This window comes from Scyliorhinus canicula, unplaced genomic scaffold, assembly GCF_902713615.1.
Source record: "Scyliorhinus canicula unplaced genomic scaffold, sScyCan1.1, whole genome shotgun sequence".
NCBI lineage: Eukaryota > Metazoa > Chordata > Chondrichthyes > Carcharhiniformes > Scyliorhinidae > Scyliorhinus > Scyliorhinus canicula.
Window position 1 is genome coordinate 77,363 of NW_024055485.1, and position 10,255 is coordinate 87,617.

At 47.3% G+C, this 10,255-nt stretch overlaps 4 non-coding genes across 4 annotated transcripts; 1 reads left to right on the top strand and 3 right to left on the bottom strand.

The window, feature by feature from the left end:
* Window positions 1-3,792: 3,792 nt before the first annotated feature.
* On the bottom strand, window positions 3,793-3,866 carry trnan-guu. The gene has a single exon. It is a non-coding gene; the product is annotated as a tRNA-Asn (tRNA).
* Window positions 3,867-5,450: 1,584 nt separating this feature from the next.
* Window positions 5,451-5,524, top strand: trnan-guu. The gene has a single exon. It is a non-coding gene; the product is annotated as a tRNA-Asn (tRNA).
* Window positions 5,525-9,150: 3,626 nt separating this feature from the next.
* On the bottom strand, window positions 9,151-9,223 carry trnav-aac. Its single transcript has one exon. It is a non-coding gene; the product is annotated as a tRNA-Val (tRNA).
* A 744-nt stretch (window positions 9,224-9,967) lies between these two features.
* Window positions 9,968-10,039, bottom strand: trnah-gug. The gene has a single exon. It is a non-coding gene; the product is annotated as a tRNA-His (tRNA).
* Between the last annotated feature and the right edge of the window lie 216 nt (window positions 10,040-10,255).

Consider the following 10,255-nt stretch of genomic DNA (forward strand, 5'->3'; position numbering starts at 1 on the left):
TTCACTTGTTGTTTTATGTCCTGGTCAGTGTTACTCCAGCCTGGCCATTCACCAACTGCATTTCCCCACAAACAGACACTGGACACGATCCCACAACTGGCAACCCATTCTTTCTGTTTTTCGGGGATGACCGCCCAGGCTGGGAACAGCATTGGTGTATTTTACATTGTCACCAAATTCAACCCCGACTCCAATCCAATCCGCCGGGGGGGGGGGGGGGGGGGGGGGGGAGATGCTGACAGAATCCAGAGAGTTGTGAAACGCTTTGGATAAATAGTATGTGTGACGTACTGAACCAATTTTCAATAGCTTCATTTTGCTGTGGAGCAGTGGCGTAATGGATAACGCGCCTGACTACTAACGAGGAGATTTCGGGTTCGACTCCTGGCTGGCTCGTGGTAAATTTTTCCACATCAGTTTGCAAAGTCCATGAAAAAAATTCTTATTTATTAACTTTAACCCAATTTAGTAGTCTTTTTGACAAATTCCAGTATATTCTAAAGAGACAGAAACTGACACAAATCAGATGGCAGAAATGTTGGGAATGGAGGGTTTAGTGAGAGGGAGGATCTGAAGGAGATCAATATTGGTGGAATCATACAATCCCTACAGTGCAGGAGGAGACCATTCGGCCCACCGAGTCTCCACCGACCCTTGGAAAAGGCACCCTAACTCGGCCCACACCCCTCGTAACCCAGTCATTTCGCATGCCAATCCACCCAGCCAGCTTTCCCCTTTGAGCCATTGAATTCCTGACTTGTGACTGCTGATGGTGAGGACGCTGGAAAGTGGGGGAGGGGTGAATTACTCTCCGCAGTATTCCCAGCCGGTCTTTTAGTGTTAATCAATTTAATATATTAACAGAGACATTCCCAGCCTCTAAACTGCATTAATCGCCATTGAACGAACTGTTAATATTTGTGCCGAGTCAATATAGGAGCATCTGTGTTCCTGCTCAGTGTGCCGGCAATTTTCAGCACTTCTGCTTCTCCTGAATGCATTTTCCGACTTATATGAGAGCAAATGACATTTGCTTTGTCAGATATTATATTCAGGCAATAATCGAGAGCGGATTCACTGGGGGCGATGGTTGGTGTTGAGTTGTGTTATTGCCACTAAACTGGCAATGCAGAGAATAATGCTGAAGCTCTGGGGACCGGGGTTCCACACGGCAGATTAACTCGGTTCAAGGGTTATTCGGGATGTGTGACAATGAAAATGTCAATTATGCAACTTTTCCCAAACACTTAAACGAATGAGATTTGACAATATTGTTACGTGGTTTCCAATCCAGGATTTTTTGAATGTAAAGTAAACATTCATTCTGCACTACACCACAGAAACAGGACACCGAGTTTGACCCGCTGACCGAGAACAGGAAAGCTGCATTCTTGTTGCACTGAAGAAACTTCTTTTGAGGAAGTCCAACTGGATTGGATTGGATTGGATTTGTTTATTGTCACGTGTACCGAGGTACAGTGAAAAGTATTTTTCTGCAAGCAGCTCAACAGATCATTCAGTACATGGTAGAAAAGGGAATTAAACACAATTCAAGAAAATACATGAGAATACATAATAGGGCAACACAAGATATACAATGGAACTACATAAGCATTGGCATCGGGTGAAGCATACAGGGTGTAGTGTTAATGAGGTCAGTCAATAAGAGGGTCATTTAGGAGTCTGGTGACAGTGGGGAAGAAGCTGTTTTTGAGTCTGTTCGTGCCTGTTCTCAGATTTCTGTATCTCCTGCCCGATGGAAGATGTTGGAAAAGTGAGTAAGGCGGGTGGGAGGGATCCTTGATTATGCTGCCTGCTTTCCCCCGCAGCGGGATGTGTAGATAGAGTCCATGGATGGGAGGCATGTTCATGTGATGGACTGGGCACTATTCACGACTCTCTGAAGTTCCTTGCGGTCCTGGGCTGAGCACTTGCCATACCAGTCTGTGATGCAGCCCGAGAGGATGCTTTCTATAATGCATCTGTAAAAGTTGGTAAGGGTTAATGTGGACATGCCGAATTTCCTTAGTTTCCTGAGGAAGTATAGGCGCTGTTGTGCTTTCTTGGGTGATAGCGTCGACATGAGTGGACCAGGACAGATTTTGGTGATGTGCACCCCTAGGAATTTGAAACTGCTAACCATCTCCACCTCGGCCCCGTTGATGCTGACAGGGGTGTGTGCAGTACTTTGCTTCCTGAAGTCGATGACCAGCTCTTCAGTTTTGCTGGCATTGAGGGAGAGATTGTTGTCGTTACACCACTCCACTAGGTTCTCTATCTCCCTCCTGTATTCGGACTCGTCGTTATTCATGATCCGGCCCACTCTGGTCGTATCGTCAGCCAACTTGTAGATGGAGTTGGAACCAAGTTTTGCCACGCAGTCGTGTGTGTACAGGGAGTAGAGTAGGGGGCTATATACACAGCCTTGCGGGGCACCAGTATTGAGGACTATTGTGGAGGAGGTATTGGTGTTCATTCTTACTGATTGTGGTCTGTTGGTTAAAAAGTCAAGGATCCAGTTGCAGAGTGGAGAGCCAAGTCCTAGGTTTTGGAGCTTTGATATGAGCTTGGCTGGGATTATGGTGTTGAAGGCGGGGCTGTAGTCAATAAATAGGAGTCTGATGTAGGAGTCCTTGTTTTCGAGATGCTCTAGGGATGAGTGTAGGGCCAGGGAAATGGTGTCTGATGTAGACCGGTTGCGACGGTATGTGAATTGAAGTGGGTCAAGGCGTTCCAGGAGTATGGAGGTGATGCATTCATGATCAGCCTCTCGAAGCACCATTACAACTGACGTCAGGGCCGCCGGAGGGTAGTCATTGAGGCATGTTGCCTCGTTCTTCTTTGGTACCGGTATGATGGTGGTCTTCTTGAAGCAGTAGGGGACCTCGGAGTGGAGTAGGGATAGGTTAAAGGTGTCTGTGAATACCTCTGCCAGCTGGTATGCGCAGGCTCTGAGTGAACGACCAGGGATCCCGTCCGGGCCAGTCGCCTTCCGTGGGTTCACTTTCCGGAAGGCCGATCTGACTTTGGAAACTGTGATGGTGGGTATGGGTGAATTAAGGGCTGCTGGGGCACTTGGCAACGGATTGTTGGTTACCTGCTCAAACCGAGCATAGAATGCATTAAGTTCATCGGGAAGGGATGCGCTGCTGCCAGAGATACAGTAAGAAGTCTTACAACACCAGGTTAAAGTCCAATAGGTTTGTTTCAAACACGAGCTTTCGGAGCACAGCTCCTTCCTCAGGTGAATCACAAAACAGAATCATTTAACCTGGTGTTGTAAGACTTCTAACTGTGCTCACCCCATTCCAACGCCGGCATCTCCACATCATGGCCAGAGATACTGCTCGACCCGGCCCGGTTAAGTAGATCTTTGGGCTTTTTTGCTGAGGGATTCTTCTCCAGAGACGGCTGAGATAGGCCCAAAGAAGATTTTAAGACCGATGTGGTTGGATTGTCAACTGAAAAGGGACTCAAAGGTTATCCGGGGTAGGTGAAATGTGAATCTGAGGTCATGTTCGCATCTGTCACAAACTTATTGAATGTTGGAGAAGACTGCAGCCGGTGCACGGTACGTGTTATCAGAACAGGAAAATCGCTTATTGTCACGAGTCGGCTTCAAATGAAGTTACTGTGAAAATCCCCAGTCGTCACATTCCGGCGCCTGGTCGGGGAGGCTGTTACGAGAATCGAACCGTGCTGCTGGCCTGCTTGGTCTGCTTTCAAAGCCAGCGATTTAGCCCTGCCCTAAACACCCCTAAAAACATATCATCCAGGAGTGGAACAACAATTCGTCTCTGGGTGGGATCGAACCACCAACCTTTCGGTTAACAGCCGAACGCGCTAACCGATTGCGCCACGGAGACGACAAAAGGATCAGAACTCTGTGCATTTCAACAGTGACGGCCAATCCTCTGATTGCCAGGGACCGAATGAGAATGCTGGTAATATTGGTCCCCTGAGGCAGTGCGGAAAATATCTGGAAGGAGCGGACACATGGTCCCGCTGGCATAAAAAACGGTTTTTATGAAAGGTGATGGTGAAAGACGAATTTTGTTGTCCTGTCGACAAATGCCACCTGACTCCCTGAGATGGTGCAGTAATTTTGGCGTTCTCCGCAGATGTTAGATTGATTTCCGATGGCAATGACAGTATGCATTAGCTTTTTTCGCGGGGCTCGTTGGTCGAGGGGTAGGATTCTCGCTTTGGGTGTCTTGCTGTCGGAATTTGCAAGAACATATTTAATCACCATCTCAAACATGTCTAAATGTATGACAATGCAACTTACTGCGGATGCTTCAAACGGAAATATAAACAGAAAACAGAAATGCGAGAATCATACCCCTAGACCAACGAGCCCCACGAAATGAGCCGCAGCATACTGTCATTGCCATCGCAAATCAATCTAACATCTGCGGAGAACGCCAAAATACTGCAACAGCTCAGGTAGTGAGGCGGCATTTGTCGACAGGACAACAAAGTTCGTCTTTCACCATCACATTTCATTAAAACCGGGACAGGTTAGAAATCAGAAGGGGGTTCAGTGCAGTTAGATTGCGAATATACAGACCGGACCATGTACCACATGCTATGGTATCAGCAAAAGCCGGCACAGCCGCCGAGATTGGTCATCATTAACATAGTGACGATGAAGAAAGAGGAGATCTCAGGACGATATCTGGCGGCTGCCAACAAGTCTAAAAAGAATGGCTACCTCAATATAAACGCGCTCAGTGTGGAGGACGGGGCGGTCTATTACTGTGCAATGAGCACAGTGTCACAAAGCAGCTACAACCACGTACGGAAGCCTCAGAGAGTATTTTCAATTCCAGTAAATTTGCGTTCCTGCCCTTGTACCGGAGGATGGTTTGATCTGGATTCAGAAAAATACTCAGGTCTATTTCTCCACAATTGCATTGCCGTCTCTGTCCTTGTATAGGTCAATAGAGGAGCCGTTTCGGATTCGTGAGATTAATCAGCATGTCGCGCGCGATGCACAGTAAATTTAAGCTTGGAATATCCACTTCCGAGCAGCAGTAATGAAAGTTCTCAGATGTGGGGATATTAAATCTTCCAGGACCGTTAACTTAGGTCGACCTTATGCCAATGAGTCTGAGCCCCCAGTAGTCTTCAGCGGAACATCGACTTTCTGATCGAAAATGCATCAAATCTATGTTGACACTTCCTGCTTTCTGTTATGGAGGTTCCCGGATAAGGGACGTGTTTTAACGAAAGTGTGGTGCTGTCCAAGTGAGTTCTGTAAAATCCACGGGCCTGTGATGATTCCACGTCTCACAAATGTCCATGCCCGCGGGACCATGTGTACGCTCCTTCCAGATATTTTCCGCACTGCCTCAGGGGACCAATATTACCAGCATTCTCATTCGGTCCCTGGCAATCAGAGGATTGGCCGTCACTGTTGAAATGCACAGAGTTCTGATCCTTTTGTCGTCTCCGTGGCGCAATCGGTTAGCGCGTTCGGCTGTTAACCGAAAGGTTGGTGGTTCGATCCCACCCAGAGACGAATTGTTGTTCCACTCCTGGATGATATGTGTTTAGGGCAGGGCTAAATCGCTGGCTTTGAAAGCAGACCAAGCAGGCCAGCAGCACGGTTCGATTCCCGTAACAGCCTCCCCGACCAGGCGCCGGAATGTGACGACTAGGGGATTTTCACAGTAACTTCATTTGAAGCCGACTCGTGACAATAAGCGATTTTCCTGTTCTGATAACACGTACCGTGCACCGGCTGCGGCATGGAGTTGCCTCTATCGCTGTAATATCCTTCATGGCGCCGAGCTGGGGAATAGCTCAACGATGCTGTGTCTCCCTCGATAACTCAGGAGATTGTGACACCTCCTCACGGACCTGCTAACAGACGAATGTTGAGCAGGAGTTGGATATTCATCCCCTTGAGCCTTCTTCAACATTCAATAAGTTTGTGACAGATGCGAACATGACCTCAGATTCACATTTCACCGACCCCGGATAACCTTTGATTACCTTTTCAGTTGAGAATCCAACCACATCGGTCTTAAAATCTTCAATGGGCCAATCTCAGCGGTCTCTGGAGAAGAATCCCTCAGAAAAAAAGCCCAAAGATCTACATAACCGGGCCGGGTCGAGCAGTATCTCTGGCCATGATGTGGAGATGCCGGCGTTGGACTAGGGTGAGCACAGTAAGAAGGGGCAGCAGGGTAGTAGGGGCAGCAGGGTAGCATGGTGGTTAGCATAAATGCTTCACATCTCCAGAGTCCCAGGTTCGATTCCCGGCTGGGTCACTGTCTGTGTGGAGTCTGCACGTCCTCCCCCTGTGTGCGTGGGTTTCCTCCGGGTGCTCCGGTTTCCTCCCACAGTCCAAAGATGTGCGGGTTAGATGGATTGGCCATGCTAAATTGCCCGTAGTGTCCTAATAAAAGTAAGGTTAAGGGGGGGTTGTTGGGTTACGGGTATAGGGTGGATATGTGGGTTTGAGTAGGGTGATCATGGCTCGGCACAACATTGAGGGCTGAAGGGCCTGTTCTGTGCTGTACTGTTCAATGTTCTAAGTCTTACAACACCAGGTTAAATGATTCTGTTTTGTGATTCACCTGAGGAAGGAGCTGCGCTCCGAAAGCTTGTGTTTGAAACAAACCTGTTGGACTTTAACCTGATGTTGTAAGACGTCTTACTGTATCTCTGGCAGCAGCGCATCCCTTCCCGATGAACTTAATGCATTCTATGCTCGGTTTGAGCAGGTAACCAACAATCCGCTGTCGAGTGCCCCAGCAGCCCTTAATTCACCCATACCCACCATCACAGTTTCCGAAGTCAGATTATTATTATTATGTACAATAACCGCCGAGCAACATGAGAATTACTATCAGTTGGGATATGGGAAGCACATGGTGCCAGGTTTAGACTTTAATAGAAATCAATTTTTCGATGGAAAATCCCTGAAGTTTCTGTTGACCCGACATGTTTTATGTTGGATTCCCACACAGATCAGGAACAGACTTCGCCCAATTGAGACGAAGGGGCGCTAAGGGCCAATTCAGCAAGGCCAATCCAGATTTCCTGCACATCTTTGAACTGTGGGAGGAAATCGCTTCTCGCCTTTTTGCTAAGATGAGCGTGAGGTCAGGTGGAATGCGTGGATCTGGTATGTCTCTCTTCTAGGGGCCATGAACTGGATTTAATTTGAATTAGTTTTTGGAGCAGGCGGCCCTGACGTCAATTGTAATGAAGTGCTTTGAGAGGCTGATCATGAAGCGTATCACCTCCATACTCCCGGAACGCCTTAACCCAACTTATCATTCCTTCCATTGATATGTTTTACCCTCAGCATTCCCCCCCTCCCCATCCTACTTCAGCAATCTGATCCCTGTTTGTAATTGTTCTCTGACGCACTGCTTACCTTTGTTCTGCCATTAACACATTTTGACCGCTTGATGCGCCATCAGCACCTTTCATAGCCTTGATTAGCCTCATTTACATTCCCTTTTTCTTTCTGCCCGAGACATTTTCGTCATTTCCCACCTATTATCCAGTATTTTCTGTTTTTGTTTCCGTTTGAAGCATCCTCTTCTTCACCTCTCATTGCCTGCCGAAAATTCAGTGCTTGGGCCTTAATGTTCAATTCAGTGTAGTGGCTCATGTGAGACGAAATTTCATAGTCCTGGAACACACGAGATTCCGGCAACAATCAGGAAACAGAATTATTTTGTGCCCAATAATTGTGCAAACTTTTCTCACACGAAATCCTAAATGTTCGATGTTTCCAACCGGGGACCTTTCGCGTGTGAGGCGAATGTGATAACCACTACACTACAGAAACCGCTGGCAATCAATCGACGTGCGGAATGTACAACCTCACTGTGTTGCTGCAGATTCTGATGGTCTGTCTGAGAGGCCAGGTCCCTTGTTGCAAGCGACAGCTGTTTCTTAAATTAACAGATGTCTCAACATATAACGCCGTGAGATGTAGAAATTATATCGAAATTAACATAAGTTATATTTTGCTGATTGTCGGTCTTAAATTTGTGCTCTTTGGTCTCGAGGTCTGGTTCTCGTTTAGAGATTTTCAATCAATGCCTACGGGAGTGGTCGTGGGTTTAAATCCAGGACAAGCTCTTTACTCCAGGTCAGAGATTACGAATTGTTTGCGACGCTGACGGCGGGGTTGATTTACATTGGCCCACTCTGAAAAAGATTTCTCAGGACTCGGAATGCTAACGTCGTTTCTCTCCCCACAGATGATGCTCGAGAGAGAGAGAGAGACAGTGTCTGAGCTCGAGTGCGGTTGGATAAAATTGATGCTCCAGATCTGTGTTAACCACAGGGACGTGACCCATCTAACCCACAGAGCCAAAGTGGAGAATTGAACTGACTGGGGAGCTGGATCTTAACGCTGACCTCCCGGACCTCGGCGTCGTGAAATGTTCCAAAACAGCTCAACAGACACTCGAGGAACAGCAGCGCATCTTTCCACTGGGCTCAATACAGCTTTTACACTCAGTGTGTGTTCAGTAGTTTCACACTGTAAATGCTGCACCCATTTTGCGTGTCGTTACATCGCAGATTTGGGTTTCAATCTTGTTTCCACTTGACAAATGCCGCCTGAGTCCCTGAGTTGTTGCAGTACTTTCGGCGTTCTCCGCTGATGTTAGATGGACGTTCGATGGCAATGACAGTATGCTTTTCCTGCATCTGCGTGGCTGGTTGGTCTAGGGGTATGATTCTCGCTTTGGGTGTCTTGCTGTCGGAATTTGCGAGAGGTCGGGGGTTCAAATCGGGGGAGTCCTTCGATGGAGTGTTCCCTTGGTCAAGCAACATGATTTCTTTGCGGCGCAAATAAATTTTCTGATTTTGTTTCCGATTGACGCAAGTTGCTTTAATCGTACATTTATACATGTTTGAAATGGTGATTAAATATGTTCATCTGCATCTGTAAACCCAATAGATTCTGTGGTGGTGGAACAAACTGCTAATATCCGAATTGTGGCAAAATAGGCTTTTATTCCCCCCGCGTCTTGAAAATTCAGTATTTCCGACTTTGTTGCAGGAATTTTAATACCTTATGCGAGACCAACTGGGAACTTCTTCGAACGTGCGAGATTGAGAAACAAACGTATTTCGTGCAAAAATTCGTCACACGCAATGATAAGCACGGGATGTTTCTGCCCGGTTTCGAACCGCGAACTTTTCGCGTGTTAGGCGAATATGATAACCACTACACTACAGAAACTGCTGGGAGCATCGCAAACAGTTGACGTGTGCAATGTTCAACCTCAATGTGTTGCTGCAGCTTCTATTTTTTTAAGCTGAGAGGCCATTTAACTTATGCAGGAAGCCGTTTCTTTAAAACTGATGTCTCAACTTATCGAAGCATCACACAGTTTTGGTGTGTAACATGCTGCAGCTTAAATACCGTTCATGTAGAAGAAAGGAGGGGTAATTGCAAATCAACTTTGAGCCTGGATTCCCTCAGTGGCTTTTCCTGTTTCTCCATCAGGAACACCGTTTTTTCTTTCTCAAAGCTGGTTCAGTTAAGTCTCTGGCATTTCCTCTAAGCCAGTTACAGGTGGCAGACCTGTTGCTTGCTATTTGAACTCACTGTCCTGCTCACATGTCCGATCATGTCCTGCTGCAATGTTCCCATGTAGCTCAGCACAACACCGAGGAACAGCCCCATCCTCCGAATCGGCACGGCCTTGCGGATTTTACAGTAGGCTTCGCCTACTTCAACTTCGCACCGTGAAATCACTCTTCTCGCTTCACCACATGTTTATTTCCATCAACTTATTTTCATTGCTTCCATTGATAAGTCTTCCATTGTCTCCCCTCCCCATTCCCCTATTGGTACGGGAATCGAACCGTGCTGCTGGCCTGCTTGGTCTGCTTTAAAAGCCAGCGATTTAGCCGAGTGAGCTAAACCAGCCCCAGCTAAAATAATGGCGCTCCCAATGCCGTGTCATTGCCATTCCCGCAATGCCGTGACTCGGATTCGAACCGAGGTTGCTGCGGCCACAACGCAGAGTACTAACCACTATACGATCACGGCGAGCTACTCAAGAGCCACCCCCGAGTCTATTAAATTTCGATACATTATCACTAGTGCATCTGCAATTTCCCTCGCCATCTCTTTTAGCACTCTGGGATGCATTCCATCAGGGCCAGGAGACTTGTCTACCTTTAGCCCCATTAGCTTGCCCATCACTACCTCCTTAGTGATAACAATCCTCTCAAGGTCATAGCCTTGTCATAGCCTCATTTCTAT